Source organism: Miscanthus floridulus, chromosome 3 (genome assembly GCF_019320115.1).
Source record: "Miscanthus floridulus cultivar M001 chromosome 3, ASM1932011v1, whole genome shotgun sequence".
NCBI classification, from domain to species: domain Eukaryota; kingdom Viridiplantae; phylum Streptophyta; class Magnoliopsida; order Poales; family Poaceae; genus Miscanthus; species Miscanthus floridulus.
The window spans coordinates 46,643,170-46,665,305 of NC_089582.1; the positions used below are offsets into that span (position 1 = coordinate 46,643,170).

At 40.9% G+C, this 22,136-nt stretch overlaps 1 pseudogene; it reads left to right on the forward strand.

Annotated features, from left to right (window-relative positions):
- LOC136543672 (uncharacterized) overlaps window positions 1-17,814 on the forward strand; it is a 32,755-nt pseudogene extending 14,941 nt beyond the window's left edge.
- Window positions 17,815-22,136: the final 4,322 nt, after the last annotated feature.

Genomic DNA, 22,136 nt, shown 5'->3' on the forward strand with positions numbered 1-22,136 from the left:
GCATTCAACTTTCAAATGCCATGAAGAACATGGATGTTGGTGAATTGAGGCCTAGGCAAGTGAATGATGATGAAGATGATCAAGTGCAAGTGCTCTCTAACTCAAATGTGCAAGATGATACAAATCAAGTTAGTACAAGTGACTCTCATGATAATGAACAAGATCAAGTGGCTAGTACATCATCTCAACCAAATGATCAAGTAAGTGCAAGCAATCAAGTTCCAATCCTCCAACCAACCAATGTTGCAAGAGATCATCCTTTGGACACTATAATTGGAGATATTTCAAGAGGTGTACAAACAAGATCAAGATTGGCATCATTTTGTGAACACTTCTCATTTGTGTCATCCATTGAACCAAAGAAGATAGATGAAGCTTTGAGGGACGTTGATTGGTGAATGCTATGCATGAAGAATTGAATAACTTCACAAGAAATCAAGTATGGGAGTTGGTAGAAAGACCAAAGGGACACAATGTGATTGGAACCAAATGGGTCTTTAGAAACAAGCAAGATCAAGATGGGATAGTAGTAAGGAACAAAGCAAGATTGGTAGCACAAGGCTATACTCAAGTTGAAGGTCTTGACTTTGGAGAAACATATGCCCCGGTTGCTAGATTGGAAGCAATAAGAATCTTGCTAGCCTATGCTTGTGCCCACAACATCAAGCTCTATCAAATGGATGTTAAGAATGTATTTCTCAATGGTTATATCAATGAAGAAGTATATGTTGAGCAACCTCCTTGTTTTGAAGATGATAAGAAGCCCAACCATATGTACAAGTTGAAGAAGGCATTGTATGGCTTGAAGCAAGCACCTAGAGCATGGTATGAGAGATTGAGGGACTTCCTCCTCTCTAAAGGGTTTACAATGGGCAAGGTTGACACCACTCTTTTCATCAAGAAGATTGGAAAAGATCTATTTGTATTGCAAATCTATGTAGATGACATCATATTTGGATCAACAAATCAAGAATTTTGTGATGAGTTTGGAAAGATGATGGCTAATGAGTTTGAAATGTCCATGATTGGAGAGTTGAGTTACTTCCTTGGTCTTCAAATCAAGCAATTGAAGAATGGTACATTTGTAAGTCAAGGCAAGTATATCAAGGACATGATCAAGAAGTTTGGCATGATTGATAGCAAAGTCATTAGCACACCAATGGGAACCAATGGCAACTTGGATAGTGATGCAAATGGCAATATGGTAGATCAAAAGTTGTATCGGTCTATGATTGGAAGCCTACTCTATGTGACCGCATCAAGGCCGGATGTCATGTTTAGTGTATGCATGTGTGCAAGATTTCAAGCCTCACCAAGAGAAAGTCATTTGAAGGCTACAAAGAGAATATTGAGGTACTTGAAGCAAACACCAAATGTTGGTTTGTGGTATCCTAAAGGAGCAAAGTTTGAGCTAGTTGGTTACTCTGACTCGGATTATGCGGGATGCAAGGTTGAAAGGAAGAGCACATCGGGCACATGTCAATTGTTGGGAAGATCACTTGTTTCATGGTCATCAAAGAAGCAAAATAGTGTTGCATTATCAACCACCGAAGCCGAATACATATCCGCCGGTAGTTGTTGTGCACAAATACTTTGGATGAAGGCCACTTTGAGTGACTTTGGAATTAAGTTCAAGAAAGTGCCATTGCTATGTGACAATGAGAGTGCAATCAAGTTAACCAACAATCCGGTTCAACATGCAAGAACAAAGCACATTGATGTCCGCCACCATTTCATAAGAGATCACCAACAAAAAGGGGACATTTGCATTGAGAGTGTAGGCACCGAAGATCAACTTGCCGACATATTCACCAAGCCATTGGATGAGAAAAGGTTTTGCAAGCTAAGGAATGAGTTGAACATATTGGATTTCTCAAATATGTGTTGATGCACCCCCACTCATATGACATGCCTCTCCTTCAAGCAATCCAAGGTAAAAGTTGATTGGCATGGCATACATCCTTGCTAAAGACATGTTTAGTGCATCTAGTCATATTTTCAATCTTATTAGGACCTTTCAAGTGGTTCTATTTTATTAGGCTCATTCATGAAAATCAAATGATTTTGATGTCTATATGGTATCACTATTGCTTCTATGCTTGACTTAATCTAGTGATGGCATATGACATGTTTATGGGCTTGTAAACCTAGTGCTTAATCTAGAAAATGAACTATAAGTGTTTAACTCAACATGGTACAAGATAACCCTTATTTGGAGGTGTGAAGAAGCTTGTCCTTGGATCAAACCGAGTTAAATATCTTTGGCAAATAATCTAGATTGGACCAAATTTGGGAAAATGATCCTCACCCCATTGATTGACATTGATAATCTCGACCCTACAAGTAATACTATCTACATTTAGAACCTTTGTGGTCATTGATGACAAAGGGGGAGAGAAACAAAGATAGTAGCAAAGATAGTGAAAAAGGGGAAGAAACATAAAGATATCTTGATATATGACATAGGGGGAGAGATATAACAAAGGAAAGGGATCAACTAAAATTTTGAGCACACAAGTAGGGGGAGCAAGCTCATGAACTTGTATGGTGCATTTGAATGTGCATTTCATATGTTTGCTTGCATGGCACAAGTATTAAATTTACACATCCATGCTTGTGTGATGAATGTTAGTTGTAAGATTGAATGATGAAATGAAATCACTTGATAACCTTCATTTCAAGTATTGTCTCCAAGTGATATTAAGCTAACCATGGTGCTAAGGATGGTATATTGGTGCACTCTGATTGGTATCACGCTTCAAAGGTCCATCTTTTATACCTTAGCATCGTATGGTAGACATTGACTCCTATATTTCCTATCTAAGCATATGTGCAAGCTTCAATCCAAACTCTTAGCACATATGTAGGGGAGCAATTGCTACCATTTGGGGTTCATGAAACTTGTCCATATCCTTTTACACATGGTAAATATGCTTGGGCAAGCAACATTGATTCAATTAAATTTCAAATCATATCTTTGTATAAGGGTTGTCACCAATTACCAAAAAGGGGGAGATTAAAAGCTCTATTTGGTTTTGGTGAATTGATGAAACCCTAAGTGCTAACCTAGTTTATCAAGTGATCATGAGATAGGTAGCACACTTCAAGTGGAGAAGCTAATAAAGATCATAACATGACAATGGTGATGGCATGGCGATGATCAAGGGCTTAAACTTGAAAAGAAGAAAGAGAAAAACAAAAAGCTCAAGGCAAAGGTATAATTTGTAGGAGCTATTTTGTTTTGGTGATCAAGACACTTAGAGAGTGTGATCACATTTAGGTTTGATAGCCGTACTATTAAGAGGAGTGAAACTCGTATTGAAATGCGGTTATCAAAGTGCCACTAGATGCTCTAACTCATTGCATATGCATTTAGGATCTAGTGGAGTGCTAACACCCTTGAAAACATTTGTGAAAATATGCTAACACATGTGCACAAGGTGATACACTTGGTAGTTAGCACATTTGAGCAAGGGTGAAGAAGACAGAGGAGATGCCGGCATCGATCACGTGATCGGACGCTGGGTCACTCAGCGACCGGACACTGAAAGGTTGCGTTCGGTCAAACTGACGGGTCTGCACAGTACCTAGGGTATTGCACCGGACGCTGGTCTGTGTCCAGTCAAGGTGGACCGGACACGTCCGGTCGAAGAAATACGCCTCGGGGAGCTTACTGGAAACGACCGGACGCTGGGGCTTCAGCGTCCGGTCAGTTTGACCGGAGCGTCCGGTCAGAGCACATTTTGCCCAGTGAAGGGGTATAATGGCTCTATTTCATGGGGGCTTCTATTTAAGCCCCATGGCCGGTTGTAGCTCGCATCTTTGGCCATTTTCATTGACATAGTAACCTTGTGAGCTTAGCCAAAGTCCTCCCACTCATCTCCATCATTTATTCATCATCATAGTGAGATTGGGAGTGATCCAAGTGCATTGCTTGAGTGATTGCTTCTAGAGGCACTTGGTGTTCGTGTTTCCCTGTGGATTTCGCTTGTTACTCTTGGTGGTTGCCGCCACCTAGACGGCTTGGAGCAGCGAGGATCGTTGAGCGGAGGGTGGTGATTGTCTCCAGCTCCGATCGAGGTGATTGTGAGGGGTTCTTGACCTTTCCCCGATGGAGCACCAAATGGTACTCTAGTAGATTGCTCATGGCTTGTGTGATCCTTATCTTGTGTAGCTAGTTGTTAACCCTCTTAATCACTCTCTTTACTTTACCGTAAACTAGTTAACAAGCTCTTTAGTGTAGCTAGTTGTGAGAGCTTGCTTGCTTGGTTGGTGTGGCTCTTTAGTTAGCCTTTGAGAGCACACTAACATAGGGTAGTGTCATAGCTCTTGTGTGAATTGACACTATCTAAACTAGAATTGTGGTAGGTGGCTTGCATTTTGAGTAGGCTAGCGCAATACTTGCTTCGCCTCATAATTGTCTAACTATTTTGTTAAGTGTTGTTGTAGAAATTTTATTAGGCTATTCACCCCCCTCTAGCCATTGGGACCTTTCAAACCGACAGTGATGTTTATATATATTAAAAAATTTCTTTTATATACTGAATAAATAGAAGCATGTGTATTCCTATGTCGAAATGGCTCGAAAATTTTTTGGCAAGCTTGTACACCCAAATTCAGACCCCACATAGGATCTTAGATTTTTCTGATCATTTTTTTATTTATTATATTTTTCTATGTGCTGAATGAGACAAAAGAGGGTCAATTTCATCTTGGACCTAATAGATTTTTTCATCCACCTCCATAAAATTCTTATCGCTAGGGCACATTAGAGCCTATGTAAAAGTTTGGCACCATTCTAGATCTTTTCATGGGTAGACTCAGTTCAACCTATAATTAAACGGTGTCGTCGCGTGAAAATTCAATTAAACCTCAGAAAGTAGCAAACCATCTCCGGAAAATCCCAAACTAGGTGTTTCCTTCACACATGGCACGTGCAAGCCTAAGAAAAAGTTTGAGACCAATACGACATCGAAATATGTAAGAACCATAGAAACCTTGATAACCTATGTGTATAGTCATGGTTCGATGAAAGGGCATATGTACCTCTATGAAGCATGTATACTCCACCTATGTTGAAATGGGTTGAATTTTTTTTGGCAAGCATGTACACCTAAATTAAGACCCCACACAGGATCTGAGGTTTTTCTGATCAGTTTTTTTATTTATCATATTTTTCTTTGTGCCGAATGAGACAAAAGAGGGTGAATTTCATCTTGGACCCAATAGATTTTTTCATCTACCTCCACAAAATTCTTATCCCTAGGGCACATTAGAGCCTGTGTAAAAGTTTGGCACCATTTTGGATCTTTTCATGGGTAGACTCAGTTCAACCTACAATTAAACGGTGTCGTCGCGCGGAAATTCAATTAAACCTTAGAAAGTAGCAAACTATCTCTGAAAAATCCCAAACTAGGTGTTTCCTTCACACGTGGCACGTGCAAGCCTGAGAAAAAGTTTGAGACCAATATAACACCGGAATGCGTATGAACCACAGAAACCTTGATAACCTATGTGTATAGTCGTGGTTCGATGAACGGGCACATGTACCTATGTGAAACATGTATACCCCGCCTATGTCAAAATGGTTTGAAATTTTTTTGACAAGCATATACACCTAAATTAAGACCCCACACAGGATCTGAGGTTTTTCTGATTATTTTTTTATTTATTATATTTTTCTCTGTGTCGAATGAGATAAAAGAGGGTGAATTTAATCTTGGACCCAATAGATTTTTTCATCCACCTCCACAAAAATCTTATCCATAGGGCACATTAGAGCCTGTGTAAAAGTTTGGCACCATTCTGGATGTTTTCGTGGGTAGACTCAGTTCAACCTATAATTAATTGGTGTCATCGTGCTGAAATTCAATTAAACCTCAGAAAGTAGCAAACCATCTCTGGAAAATCCCAAACTTGGTCTTTCCTTCACCTGTGTCACGTGCAAGCCTAAGAATAATTTTGAGACCAATACGATACCGAAATGTATATTTCTAGTTGCCCAACAAATGTTACACGAATTACATGCATCACAATAATTAAACACACAAAGCCGTACATATTAAAATTAGAACCCAATTAAACTACGACCTTGAAAATATAGCTAAATAAACATTAATTACTATTGGAATCACTGCCGGGATCGATCGGGCCACGCACACTAACATGCATCTGTAGCCATATATGGTAATTGATGTCACGAATTATGTATCCGCTTGTATCGATGAAGGTCAATGCCCGTATGAGTGCACTCTCTCGTGCCTCACAATACCGAAAGAATGGTCAGCCATAGATGTAACCTACTGAACGACCACTGCCCCTATTAGTAATCCTTATGTAGTACTAGCGTCCTTCTACAGTGAGTTGGCTGAGGTTTCCATTGCAGAAGTCTCAATCGTACCCGAGTTGCTCCGTAGCTTTGTTTAGAACGGCCCACAAGCCACATGCAGCATAGGTTAGGTCCTGGAGCGCAATCTGCATGTGGAGAAAAAGAAAAAAAATTAGAGAATGTTATTACAATAATAAACAATAAATAACCATGACTCAGATATAAGTGACCATTTTACCACATCCGCATGGTTGTAGCTTGCAAACCATTCGCTTGCTTGCGGGACGGGGATATCACCAGCATTCAAAGCAAGTGCCTTGAAGTGCGAGAAATCAGGCACATCATAGCACAACATTTAATTGGGTGCTTATCACATCCGGGCTCTGTCTTCCCGCTGCGTGGATATGGTTCCGATGATTTGAACCCCTCAAAGGGATGGAAAAACCGAGTTCACACGTCCATAGCCGACCACTAGCGTCATATTTCGTGTTCTCGACGATGTCCGAGATAAAAGAACCAACTAAGTGCTGTTCGCATCCATTCTATTAGATATATAGTCTGTGACATATATGTATGCAACAATGATATTAAACTAATTACACTTATTTGTTAGCATAAAAAAACAAAAGATGTTGGAAAATATTTCATACAATAGCTAGAACTAGGAACCATGGAATGGCCACATTAGGAGCGAATGGCTCATTGCCAGGGTGGAAACCTGGTTCTTGTGGTGGGGGAGGTCCGTTGTTCATACCACCTGATCGATAAAATGCAAAAAAAATATAAACATAAAATATATGCACAAAAAATTCTTCCAAGTAAAATGTGGCAACATAATTAAATATAGATCGAATGCAAGGAATAAGAATATATAAATGTAGAATGCAAAAAAACATGAATATAAATATAGATCAAATGAATATAGATAGAATATTGGAGAAGACAACATTTCAATACCATTGAAAAATGCAGGAGCCATGACCAAATCACGTAGAGAGAGTGGATGTCTTGAGAAGTGAGAGTGAAACATGAGAAATGAGACTGAGAGTTCATGGGTGGGTGGGATCGAAGTATGTGGCCGACAATTTGTTTTATATAGGGGGGCATAGACATCACTGCCAGTTTTTAAATAGAACCGACAGTGAAAGTTAGTATCACTGTTGGTTTTTAAATAGAACCGACAGTGAAGGTGCCTATCACTGCCGGTTTGTAAATAAAACCGACAGTGAAGGTGCATATATGTAAAGGATATATTTATTTAGATAGTACAGTGGGAAAGTTTTAACAACAACGATATTTTTATTTAGATAGTAATGAAATACATAAAAAATTACAAAAATATTAGAAATAAGTTACATATACGATAACAAAGACCTTACACTAAAATTCCAATCAATGTTATAATCAATGTGTATCAACACATTATAATTTAACCACCTCAGTAGCATTCTTCTAGCACCAACTAGGGTCAAACAGCAGCACCGAGGTGGTCTACGAGCTATACCAGTTGGAGATGACAAGGTGGTATCGATGAACCCACCTTGTCTATACATGGCCTTTTTCCAAAGGCGCACCACAGTGGATGGCTCTGTGAACCTCGTGGCATCTCCATTCTTTGGCGTTGCTCTATCTTTAGTATCATTCTTCTAGTACCTCTTGTGTGCACCATTTTGGTGGACTACGACGCATAACGATATCTGTGGTTTGTTGTGAGAGGAAAACACTGTATCATGGCTGATAAGCCCTCGCTGAAACCAACAAGCATGGAGAGGCTTGCTCCTGGCCGAGGGCCATTTTATAGGGGCTAGCAGTCGTGGTACATTTTTATTTCTAAACTAAAGTTGTCGGGGTAGGTGGGAGCAGTGTTCCAACTGTTGTGGTTAGTGGGAGCAATGTTGGCATGTGAGGAGCATCTACACACTACTGTTGGTTTTAGTTTAAAAACCGACAGTGAATGGGGCCTTTTGTGTTGGTTTGAGCAACCGACTGTGATAGAAGCTATCCCTGCCGGTTTTAAAACCAAAATCAGCAGTGAAGGGCTCTGCCGCCATCGCAGCCTTTTAGTAAAAAAATATAAAAAAAAATCACCGTCGGTTTGGAGCCTGCCATCGCAACACTATCACTACCGGTTTTAAAACCAAAACCGGCAGTGAAGGGCCCTACCGCCATCGCAGCCTTTTAGTAAAAAAATATAAAAAAATCCTAAGCCTAGGATTCAAACCCAGGTCTCGGGGTTCTTAGTTTGGAGCCTTAACCACTATACTAGAATAGGGATTATGTTAGAATTAGTTGTTCTTTTCTTTTATCCTGTCGTAACGCACTACTACTACCTAATAAATAAATGAAAAATCAAAAAAGTTTGGCACACCTGAGATTCGAGTGCGGGTCGCCGGGGGTGCCTTTGCACCTTCTTTCTCTGTGGCCTTCTTAGCATTCCTCTTCATCTTGGCCTGGTCTAGAGACTAGAACAGTACACGCATCTTGTAAATGGATCACTCAACAGTCAACACACAAGCCATAGGCATTCCCATTCACATCTCCAAGAGCACATACATCAATGATCAATGAAGGTTGGAGGAGGAATGGAGCTACTACACCTTTGCTCAGTGCCGACTGTGGGCTGGGCTCCTTCGAGTATTGCGAGCAGGGACTACAAACTGGTTGGGGACCAGTGGCGCTGAGGAGCTGTGGATCCCTCTCTACTAGTAGTAGCTCGGAAGAGAATGGTCGCCCCAATGTTCTTCTATTGGAAGTCTAGACATATATATTTATATTTATATTTAGCTGGTGTTTGATTTCAGAGAGTAAAGTTTAGAAATGTTACGTTGGGTGTCTAATCGAGTGTTTGAATAGTAATAAGGTCAGTCTCAATGGTAGTTTTAAATACCTTTCATTCTCATTAATTGCTATGATACGTCGGTATATTTGCTGAGTTGGCAGAGTATTAACGAGGAGGAGAGAGGAGATGAGAGTTTCATTAGGATCAAACATCCTTCACGGTTATGTGCATAATGATTACATAGTTAACAATAATCTAACTATCTTTAGGTGCATCAACAATGAGGGCCTCATTGTGATCAAGCCATATGTAAGCAGGTTCGTCACCCTCTTGAAGGATAGGTAGGGGTATGTTCGCCCCGAATGGAGGCATTTCCCGATAGCCCCTGTAGTCTTCTTCGTACATCACTCCATCGACACCGACAATCTTCCTTTTCCCTTCTAGGACTACTTTTAGCCTTCCTTTTGTCTTTGTTGTCCCTTGCATAGAACACTTACATAACGTCTCTTGCAAGGATGAAGGGGTCGTCTCTATATGCGGTCTTAGTGAGATCAACGGTAGTGAACCCTTCACTGTCAGTGTTGATTTCCTCGAGCCGGACCCACTGGCAGCGAAAAAGAGCTGCCTTCAATGGACCATAGGCTAGCTCCCATATCTCCTCTATGAAACCATAGTATATCGCCTGCACATTGCCATTTTCGTCGTGAGCATCAAAACAAACACCACAATTTTGGTATGTGCTCTTTCCATCTTGCTTTTTTGTGTAAAATGTGAATCCATTGATCTCATACCCTTGGTACTTAAGATAAGTACTCGAAGGTCCCTTGGCTAAGGCATCCAGTTGATTACCCAACTTTATTCCAAGCAAGCGATGTCGCAACCAGTTGACAAATTCCTCCTTATGTTTTTTATCCAGCCAAGCCTGTGACCTACTCAGATACAGAGTCTGCAGCAATTGCCTGTGCTCATCAATGTATGGCATCACACCCTTGGCTTGCTGGAGAATAGCGAACTGTGCCTGTCTGAATGAAATAGGGTCATCTACTGTAATAGATTTCTCTCCGATCGTTCCTTTGCCACGTAGTCTTCCCTCATGATGAGATTCTGGAACCCCACCCCTTTTGATGTCTAGATAATATGTGCAAAACTCAATGGCCTCCTCCATTGACCATCCTTCAACCATGCCCCCTTCTGGCCTGAATCTGTTCCTAACATACCACCTGAAAACTTTCATCAATCTTTTGAAAGGGAACATCTGATGCAGGTACATTAGGCCAAGGGCTCTAATTTGGTCAACAAGATGAATGTGCAGATGCAATGAGATATCAAAGTAAGTCGATGGGAAATGCATCTCAAGCCTAACGAGAGTTTCAGCTATGTCCCGTTGCAGCTGCTCTAGCGTGGACACATCAATGACCTTTTTTGAGATCGCGTTGAAGAATGAGCAAAGCTTTATGATTGGGGCACGGACCTTTGGGGGAGGATACCACGCAGGGCAATAGGGAGCAGCCGAGTCATAATGACATGACAGTCATGGGCCTTCATAGGGCCATAGTTGAACTTGAGTTCTCTCATGTTCACTAGCCTCTTTGGGTTCGCACAGTAGCCCGTCAGGACTTTGAGTTCATTGAAGAAAGAAATAAGCGCACACTTTTCATCCTTCTTCAATGTCCATGACGCAACCGGAAGTTCGAACTGGCCATACTCTAGCTCCACGGGATGCAGCTCCTTCCTGATTCCCAAGTGTTGCATGTCTAGGCGTGTGGCTAGTGAATCCTTCGATGCCCCCCCGGTGTCCATCAAGGTGTTAAGAGTGTTAGCGCACACATTTTTAGTGATGTGCATGGGATCAAGACAGTGGCGTACACTCAGAAATGGCCAGTAAGGTAGTTTCCAAAAACCTGATTTTTTCTTCCAAACACTCCCATCAGGCGCTGCTACTGCATTGTCCCCCTTCCCAAGGACAACCTCCAATTTGTTCAGTTCTCAAAGTATCACAGGCCCATCTCGATATTTTGGAGCTAAGCGTTTCTCAATAGTACCATTGAAATCTTTTTTGATCCTTAGGTAGGAACCTACGGTGTCCCATATAAACTATCTTTGAGTTATTTGGCAGATTTACCGCATCGGTGTCGTCCAAGCACTCGACACATCCAGTATAGCCTTTTGTCTTCTCTCCGGACAACGAACCTCGACCTGGCAGGTCGGTGTTTGTAGCGATAAGTACTCCCTTGATCGTGACATGTTCCTTTTTGTACTCGTCCCAAACATCCGGCACACCCTTTTCAAACATCTCCACTAGTTTATCGATCACTGGTTCTAGAAACACATCGATGTCATTCCCAGGTTGTCTTGGCCCTTGGATCAGTAGTGGCATCTGGATGTATGACCGCTTCATATAGACCCAAGGTGGAAGGTTGTATATACAGAGCATCACTGGCCAGGTGCTATGATTGCTTCTAACCTGGTCGAAAGGATTCATCCCATCTGTGCTCAAAGTAAACTATAGGTGCCTTACCTCTCCAGCAATGTCCTTATAGAACATAGTATTGATAGTCCTCCAGTCATGCCCATCGGTGGGGTGCCTCGTCATTGTATCTTTCTTACGCTCTTGGCTATGCCAGTGCAATAGCTTGGCTGACTTTGCACATGCAAACAGCCTATGCACCCAGGGAGCTATAGGGAAATACCAAACGACCTTTACGGGACCTCCTCTGGTCTTGGTACCCTCATCGACGGCCCTTCCTTGTACCGTGGAGCTTCACACTTGGGGCACTTGTCCAAGTCTTTGTATTTTTCTCCATGGTACAATATGCAATCATTGGAACACGCGTGAATTTTTTCAACCTCGAGGCCGATGGGGCAGATCATTTGCTTGGCCAAGTATGTCTTTTCTGGCAACTCGTTTTTTTCTGGGAGCATTTTCCTTATTATACCTAACAACTGATCGAAGCCTTTATCGCTCAATCTGTTTGTCGATTTGAACTCTAACAGCATGATGTCAGCTTCCAGTTTGCTCATTGGACAATCCCTATACAATGGTGTTTTGCCATCTTGTCTCATTTTCTCTAGCTTTCTTAGCTATCTTTCACTAAGACATCCGGTCTCTACATTACGTAGCAGCTGAGAAATGCCATCGTTATCCTCGGTGTCGTCAGCTAGCGTGTTCCTAAACACATTATTAATTGTGGCCATAGGTTCCGTGTTGACACCAGGTTCCTCGTCAGCATCATGGATGGATATGTCAGGCATGTCCACATCATCATCGTTTTCCTGTAGAACATTCACACCAACCTCGTCATGCATAGTCCATATCGTATAGTTTGGCATGAACCCCCTGGTAATCAAGTGCGATCGTATAGACTCAACTTGACGAAAGTTCCTTTGATTCTTGCAATCTTTGCATGGGCAGAAGACAGGGTTCCCATTCCCAGCATGGGCTTTGGCATCGGTGATAAACTGGTTGACGCCATGCATGTACCGCTTGTCCGTTCGGGATAGATGCATCCAATCTCGATCCATCTCTGCACAAAAAAATACTGAGACAGTAATTACAAAGAATTAATAAGAAATCGAGCTTCATGAATAATAATTGTAGCTCGAAAGTACCATTTTTAGAAAACATTATTGTACACTAATTATTAGAAAATTGAAATTGGTAGCCCTGGCCCTGTAAACTGAAAATCATAGTAAAAAACAATTATTGCACAATATTGTAGAACAACTATTCTACTCTACTTCTAAGAACTAATTATAGCAGCACATACTAACAATGATGATCTTGACCACCATGGAATAATTAGCTAGGAATTTAAATGTGTTCATAGACACCAACCTTTTGGATGATGGATTCACCACAATTTGAGCCTTGCATAAATGTCCAATTGGAAAAGTGCTCTCTAGAATAGAGAAAGAACTAGAATGAGAATCAAGCAATGTAGTCATCAAAACGAAGCTAATTAAGCAACAAAATCAAAGGAGTGGATGTTTGTTACTAACATTAAAGCAAAAAGATCAAGCCATTCTTCAAAATCCAAGCGCTAGCTACATGGTGAAGAGCAGCCGCGATAATGGAGGGAAGGGCCTAAACGCGTGCCTCTGTTCTCGGGATGGAAGAGAGGAGAAAGAAGAGGACGGTTGCAGCCTTTTTGTGTTGTAGGCTTATCACCTTCGTTTCTTGGCTAGAACCGACAGTGATAGAGCCAAATCAATACCGGTTTATGGCTTGAACCGGCAGTGATAAGTGGCCACCAAAACACTGCCAGTTCAAGCTACAAACCGACAGTGATGTGGTGCTTCACTGCCGGTTTTAGCCGAACCCCAATCATTTTCTCATTTTCAAGCTCATAACCGTCAGTGAAGGTACATCACTGCCGGTTGTCACAAATCCAGCAGTGGTGAGGCCGGCAGTGATGTCCAAATCTGGCGTAGTGTCTATATTTTCGTCTCATAGGCTGATATTGCTGAAATTGAATTAGAGAGGAAGGATCTCACATTTGGAAACTTGTTAACAAAGAAATCACGTTTAGGTTACACTATGAGGGACTTCTTATACTGTAAGAAACGAATTGGTAATAATGTAGCAACACTTTGTGAAATTCAAACGGAAATGGATGCAAGTGGAATGATAACAATGAACGATGAGGAGAGAGAAGTCAGATTAATATTGAGCACAGATAGAATAACCGAGCGAAATGTATCCATAACTCCCATGAAACTACCTCCGGGTACATCATTTTATGAGGAAGAATTCACAAATGAGCCACTTGATGACTACAAGGACTATAAGCTAAGTTGTTGCACTAGTGTCCATAACTGCATCTTAATTAATTCATTGGTAGCCAATTCAATAATATAAGCATGTTTCCAGAACTTTGTGATATGTTCAGGGAAGATACAGTCAAAGCATACAACCAATAGTTACGTCTGGAAGGACAACTTGATGGCATCGGTAATATAATATCTCTCTCCAAGTTATAAATCAATTTAACAGTTCTTCATATACCAATTTTAACTTATGCTCTATTATTGGCAGAGGCATATGTAGAGCTCCCCAGCAATCAGTCAAGTCAATCTAGCAATTCAACACCACCAGTGCAGAGTCCAAGTCATGCTCGTTGTGAAAAACAACTGGTCAATGATGGTAAGAATATTTTTTTTGGAAAACATTATTATAAGGTGCAATTATATTCCACAAGATTAACAGGAACATTTATTAAATTCCATTGTATGTCGTTTTAAAGGGCGACATGGCAGTGAAAAGAGGAAGTTTTAAGGATGTGGGCCCATCAAAGGTTTAACTGTATCCAACAAAAGAGCTAGGCAGGGCACTATGAAATTGGATGTTGAATTCTCTAGAATGGGAGGACCTGTTGGTGGTCACCAATGGTCTTTTGTTGACGAAGTGGTAGTGTATACAAGGAAAAGTGCTCCACTTATTGGAGTGAGAAAGTGGAAAGACATCGATGTTGAAGTTAAAAACAAGATAGCATCTGACGTAATGGTAAGCTTCGCATATTTTGGATCCGTTCCAATCTTATTTGTGAAATAGTGTAAGAACTGACCCGGTTTGTGTATTTGTTTTTTCAACAGGAAAAGTGGGACCTTGAGGATAGTTTGGAAAACAAGAAAAAGATATGGGCCATCTCTAATGAGCGCTACAAAGGATGGTGCTCAACATTTAGTGCAACTTACAGGGCTTATGACACTTATGATGTGAGAATGAGACATAAGCCCGAAGACCTGCACATTGTTGAATGGCACTATCTAGTGTTGTATTTCGGTACAGAGGAATTCTAGGTTTGATGCCATTTACTATTTTTCTTACCAACTGCACTTGCAGACATAAATGTTTTCTTGGGAGCACTGTTTTTTTAATACAAACATAACATTCAGAAACTTAGCAACAAGAATTCTCAAAACCGTTCGCTTGCCCAAACAAAGCATATGATGGGATCAAAGCGTTTCGCTCAGTGCAGCTATGAACTGGTAATGACTTGAGAAGCACTATCAATGTTTTCTTACTTGATGAAATATTTATTTGTTTCATTCTGGCCAAAATTAGAGAGATCCACAAACTGGTGAAGAGCCAAATGATGTGGATCTTTGGGCGAAAACGCACAGTAAGGGAGGGAAATGGACAAACGATGCATCTAAGGCTGTCTATGTGCGCATATAATTGTTTCTACAACCCTTACTAAATGATTCATAGTCTTCGTTTCCAGTTTTTGTTTAACAAAGTTTGTATGTCTTCTTTGTGTTAGGAAACTGCTTGCAGCAAAATTGCAGAGAAGGAAACAGAGTCACCAGATAGCTTTATTCCTTCAGTAGAGAGAAACCTTATTTTCCAGGAAGCGTACACGCAAACTACTAGATTTAAATCATCCAAGGTTCATGGTAATGGGTATTTGGCAAGGTATCCAAGTAGAAGGCAGCTAATGACTGAACGTTTCGAGGACCAGGCCCGTTCTGAAACGGCATCCCATATGGAAACTGAAGAGCTGAAGGCTACGCTCGAGAAGGTACAAGCACAGCTTCAAAGCCAAGTTTCTGAAAGGGAAGCCGAGAAGGAGGAACATAGGCGTCAGATGGAAGAATTGCAGAAAGCAACGGAGGCTGATAAAGAACAACTTAGGCAAGAGTTTATGTCAATGCTAGCAGCACAAAGGCAAGGACCATCACCGCAGGTAATAGTATTGTAACATTTGAACTTGCGTATTTATCAAGTTAGTAGGTTTGTTTTTTGATAGGTTTTTTTTGTTGTATTCACTTGACAGTCATCACCATAATATGCTTGCTCAAACTGAACATAAGAAGATTAATCAATTAAGTTCTTGTCTACGGGAGCTAAGTAGTAGTAATAAAAAAATTTAAATGCAGGTTAACCAAGCTGCCATCGAAACAGCAGCCAACGAAACAGCAGCCAATGAAACAGCAGGCAACGAAACACCCTCAATTGTTCGTGAACCAATCTTGACTGAAAGAGAAGAAACAACACAAGAGAATGAAGCACCATTAGATCAGGTTATTTCAGATTGAAAATTGATTACAGCCATCATGAATTAGTGCACGGCATGAGAGTCCTAAAATTTTTCATGTAATTTTTTGAGTTGCAGAATAACCTACAAGTGAAGCAAAAAGGACAACTCGCAGCTTCAACACCTGCAGGTAACATTGTGCGCAACACTAGAGGCAGTCTTAACCGAAATCAATCACAAAACAAAGAAGGGAATGGTACACCGAATTTTATTACTTCAAAACATTTGTCTGATGCTGTGGCAAAGAGACGATCAGACAAAAAGAATTGAATGTAAGCTTTGTTTTTCCTATGACGTTCGCATTGTCCTTCTGATCATGTGATTTGCAATGTCTCTTTACTGAATAGCCTATGGCAAAATTGTCAATGTTCTTTTATTTCAGGACGACTGTAGAGTTTTAGTGTTGGGATAGTCCAAATCAGGCACATGTAAGGTAAAATTCCTTCCTATGCTTCTCGATAACTTATGCCTTTTGATATGTGCTTTGCTTGTCACCATCTATGTTTTTGAATGACTGAGCACTATGCTATTGAGCTAAGATGTGCCCAGTAAAATAGTACCAATGGTTCTGGATAACTTGTGCCCTTTTATTTTCTTTGTTTGTGAACATCACTAGTTCTTAGTCATTGTGACTATATTATTGTTCTGGAGACACCATTGGATGGTTCTAATGCTTTAAGCACTAGATTCATGATAAATAGAAATTTACATGCTCTTATTGAGGAATTCTAAACTAGCATGTACTTTATCTCTTGTTTATATCTTTGCTATTTATTTATTGTGGATGATATCAACTAGTAACTGCAGAGATCATGAAGGTTATTCTCTATAGGAGATAAGGTTTTGTTAATTTGGAAACTGTTTAGCAAGCAGCAACATTATTAAGACGGGACTGTTTGGCTGCAGCTAAATAGCGGCTGCAGCAGCCATCTTCTGCTTCTGCTACAGTGCTCACTGAGGAGGCCTGCAGCCGAAGCTGTAGCCGCTGTATTAATGATGAGAATTTTAATCCCTCATGTCAGGGAATAATTTCTCCATATCTTCACAACACACAAATGTTGCACTTCTTCTACTGAATGGGAACATGCAAATATCTTGATTTATAATTATCGGTTCTCATCAATATAATGCAACTTATACTACTATGACCTATAAATTTGCCCTTATAAAGTAACATGGCTGAGATTCAAAGTTAAAATTACTGGCCTCTCATCAATCTAATGTAACTCATACTACTATGACCTGTAAATTACTGGGCTCTCATTGATATAATGCAACTCATACACTAAGCTCAGTAAGTTCTGAATCATGCATACATATATGCTTTGCCTGAATATATATAATAATAATAATACTACCAGGTGCTTTGTACTTCCATTTCATCCTTTATAGGCTTTAGCTATTGCTTCTACTATGTATTGAGTAGAACATGTCGTTCACTATTGCCAGCTCTGTTCTTTAATTGCAAACTTTTAGCTACTCAAATGCGACTTTGAGTAGTTAAAAATTTGTAGCCTTGCATCTTTTGCTAATTAAGTCTATTGATATTTGCGTCCAGGTGCAGGCTATGCAAGTGAGGCAGCGGGGAGTGTCAGGTGCAGGCTAAGGCGCAGGCTACGCAAAACACAAGTGACGAAGCTAGAGTTTGAGTGGAGCATACAAGTGATGGGATCGGCTTGAATGGTGTGTAGGCATCTTATATGTTTTGGCTTAGAAACAAATGTGTTGGATATCTTTGTTTCAATAATGTGTGTGTAGCATGAGTTTGAATTTGGATTGTTTAATTCTAGATGTGAACAAATTAAACAAGTTAATATTTTGGTTTGATGGCTTTATTCAAATGCTTTGTCGATGTCTATTGAGTTTCTAATTAATTAATGGCGCTGCAATATTGTCTGGTGGCAACAAAGCAAAATTGTTGTGAAAGTGGCTATTGGCAACCACATTTTTTGTGGCAATATATCATATAGCAACGAACAATCAGCGTATCAATAGCGACTGTACCTTATAGCAATGACAATGCGAACGTGGCAATTGCACAAGTTACCACCACTTCTTGGTGTTGCCACATAGGCTTGTTGCCACACTCGTTATGCGATGCAATAGAGGGGCACCTTATAGCAACCAAACCTTGGACGTGGCAATTGCACATGTTGCCACCACTTCTTGGTGTTGCGACATAACCCTTGTTGCCACACGCGTTATGCGTGGCAATACATTGTCTTGCAACACACGTTCGTCGTTGCTAGTGCACCATTTGCTATGACATGGGCAAGTTGCCATTGCAAGGTCCAGCAACGCCTAACATGTTGCATTAGTTGTTGTTGCCACACCTACAACCGTAGCAAAACCTTATGTTGCAACGCCTAGGAGTTACAAATCCAAAACGCATTTTGCAACGCTTCCCAGAAAAGCTTTGTTCAAAGCTTTACCCACGCAAGCGCTTGCAATGCCTCCCAACAAAAAAAGTGTTGCTATTTTTGCTATTGCAACTATTTTGGGCCTATTGCAACACTTTTCGGGCGTTGAAACAGGGTCAAAATTTAGTAGTGCGATTCAAGAAAGAAAAGTACTATTAACACTAACCCTCCATCTCATTGACTCTTCTACTCATTGGGTTACACGTAGCTCATCTTGTAAAATGACCTTCTAAGGTCTACTAACCGTGGCGCTCATTAGAGCTAGTCTCGGAAGAATGCCTTGCTACCTACAAAACAACTTAACGGCTACACCGTGAGTACATTGCACACTCGCAGGACTTAATTCCAACATATTATATTTGGTGGATGCAAAGGAGAATATCAGGCATTTGTACATTTGCAGAAAAGCAATGGCGTTTCTTAAAGATATGACATGCTATGCTCAATCACTAGAACGAAAGTGCACGATTAATATCAATATTGCACATAAGTGCTCTTAGCTTATTAACAACGCTACCATGGGTACCGAAAGTAGGAACAACTGAATAGTTCTGTCCCGAAGAACTTAGGCTTTCAAACTCTGCAGAGGTGTACAACTGTACCCACATGAAAAACGGGACTAACCACCATACACCATGTTCGGTAGTTAGGGTTGCCTCACGTTCTCAAACCTTTCCCTAATCAGGCATGAGTGTCTCATCAAAGGTTCGACTAGTGCGCAATCAATGTCGACGCAACCCCCTTGCTAGTTTTACGGATAAACTGATCGCAATTAGCTACTTGGCTTGTCGACCCCATCCGCGACATGTGGTCTGTATGGGTCGTTACTTGGACTCACGTATCCCAATAAACGGTCCTTAACTACTCCATGAGCTATGTCGCTCGAGATCCCACACTCACAATGACCTACCCTTCGCATGAGCTAAGTTACCAAAGTGGTATCCAAGTTTATAACCTTTAGTGAAGTGAATCCTATCCAGATTAAGAAAGTAAATCAAGTTGTAACCTCATTGGTTTTAGTGATTAATTATCCAAGTGTAGCATCCTACACGCGCGAGAATGAGTTCCCCTCTAATGCTCGACTTCTACCATTGCTAAGTAACTAAGCAATAAGAAATTAAGCGTTTCCATTCCCATTTTTTTAGATGAGAGGCTTCTACTAGATTAATGAGTGACTCTAAGTGTAGAGGTGAACAAGATTAACAAACAAAACTACATGTAATGCATAACTCATAATGGAACTTCATAAGTATCCAAAATAGGGTTTATAGTAGTAGGGTGCCTGCATGAATGTGTTGCCGTTCTAACTCTCAAAGCCGACGATGATGATTCATACACGTTCCTTACTCGAGTCGATTCCTGAAAAGATCAAGAGAGATCTGATTAGAGAGATATGTCGACGCTCGGAATGACGAGAAGGGTATGAATAGATAGGAATAGATTATCAACTAGAACTTGGGAAGAGACATCTAACTATGGTTCCACTGTTACGCTATTTGCTATGGGATACAAACTAGTATTGTTGACCTCTTGGGTAAGCTTTCTAAACAATCTCACACTTTCTATAGTCTGGTGGACACTCCATCCTAAATGACGGACACTCCGCTGTGTTGGGTGCCAAGGTGGGTTGTCCCTAGGTTGGCTCTGTTTAGGTGGACGGACACTCCATGGAGGTCACGGGTACTCCGGTAGGCTCAGGACTTAGTCAACTCTAGGGTTTACTAGCAATGTCGGATGGTTCGACCGGCTGGTGCACGCTCCAGTATGAACTGGGTACTCTCGGGTTACTGGGTGACTGTTCTTTATAATTCAGCGGACACTCCGATGAGTTGTCGGACACTCCACTATTCCCACTCAGCAAGGGTATGGGTCTTCCTATAGGGAAGTTTACTAAATTGGGAAGGTTGATCGGACGCTCCACCGCACTTGGTGAACACTCCGCATGTTGGGAGACAGAACCTATGCTTAGGTTTTGGGTTGGTTAGATTCCTAATTTGGGGTAGTAGACATCTATGCATGTGCACTAAATTTCTAGGATGACTATAGGGATATGCTTGGCTAGAGCTAGTTAGGTTTTGGGTCTTGGCTAACTAGTGCATCTAGTGATTTGGGTTCTATCTCTTCCCATGAACCATTTGAGATTAAGGCTTGAGATTGAGCAAAAGGAACCTAACTCAAGATTGAGAATCATGATAGACTTGGATCCTTGATAAGAGATTGAGCATGCCTTGATTTCCATCCTTTAAGTTAAATATCAACATCCTTTGTGATGAACGAAATATCACCACCCTCCATGATCCATACATGCATGAAAGATTGAGATTAGGGTTTGAGAGAAATTTCCAACTAATTGAGATAAGAGCTCATGAGCTAACCATGACCATGAGATGAGGATGAGTTGATCTGGATGAGATGATGATCTTGGATTGCATGTCTTCACTTCACCTTCCACCTTGATCTTCAATCTCCATTTTCTCTCTCTAGTTCTTCCTTGTTCTTGCTCTTTTAGAGAGAGAGGAAGGTGAGAAATGGGAGAATGGGTTGAGTTGGGTATTGCTTTAGCTGATGTTCCCATCTTCCATTTTGTGCATATGACATGTGGGGCCAAGGGTTGAGTGGAGGACAGCTCATTCCCCACTCACTGCATGCAGTTCAGGTACTGACGGATGGTTCGGTATTATGTCGGACTGTCCGGTATTCTCTATTGGTTGAGGGATGGATCCAAACACCTAGGATTTGGCATTGAGGCCAATTAACTTCATTCCAAAGGTCAATAACCTAACCTCTAACAATCTGAGCCAATGTGGTGCACCTTTCAGCGACTAGGTTTGACCGTTGCTGATGTTTCACTCTTTTGGATTGCGAGTTGCCTTGTTGGGTAGAAAAGCAATGTAATCGTTGTTTCTGCTTTATCCAAATGCCTGCAGGGCTCATCTAGGAGCTCTGTCGGTGATCAAAATTGAGAGCCTAGGTTGTAGCGAACTCAGGTCCTTACACTCAGTGTAGCGATGATGATGAAACTTGATGTTGATATGAATTACAATGATGATCACTTAACCATGTTCTCTATGTTATTAATTGTCAATGTACTTATATTTGTTAAGAATTGAAAAATGTCATTCTATTAACAAACGCCATGATTTTTTTTGCAAATGTACAAACACCTCGTAATCCCCTTTGCATCCACCAAATAAATATATGTTGGAATTAAGTCCTGCGAGTATGCAATGTACTCACGGTGTTGCCGATAAGTTGTTTTGTAGGTACTTCGGCTTGATGACCATTGTGCAAAGTTCAATCAAATCGAATGGTAGCAGACCTTGGGATGGGCGTCCCCAAAGTGAGCTGTGTGTTAAATCTAATGTTAGTGATAAATGACCGAGCGGGAACCTAGATGTAGTGTGGGATAATGTATAACCATGTAAATTACACTTTCTAAATATTCTATGTTATGGTCAATGATATTTTAGCTATCAATTAAGTCTGTGCTTGATGAATGGTTCGTGTTGTGTAACTCAACAGTATAAGATTGTGAAGAAGAGGTGCGGATGGCACACTCCTTAGGACCCTTC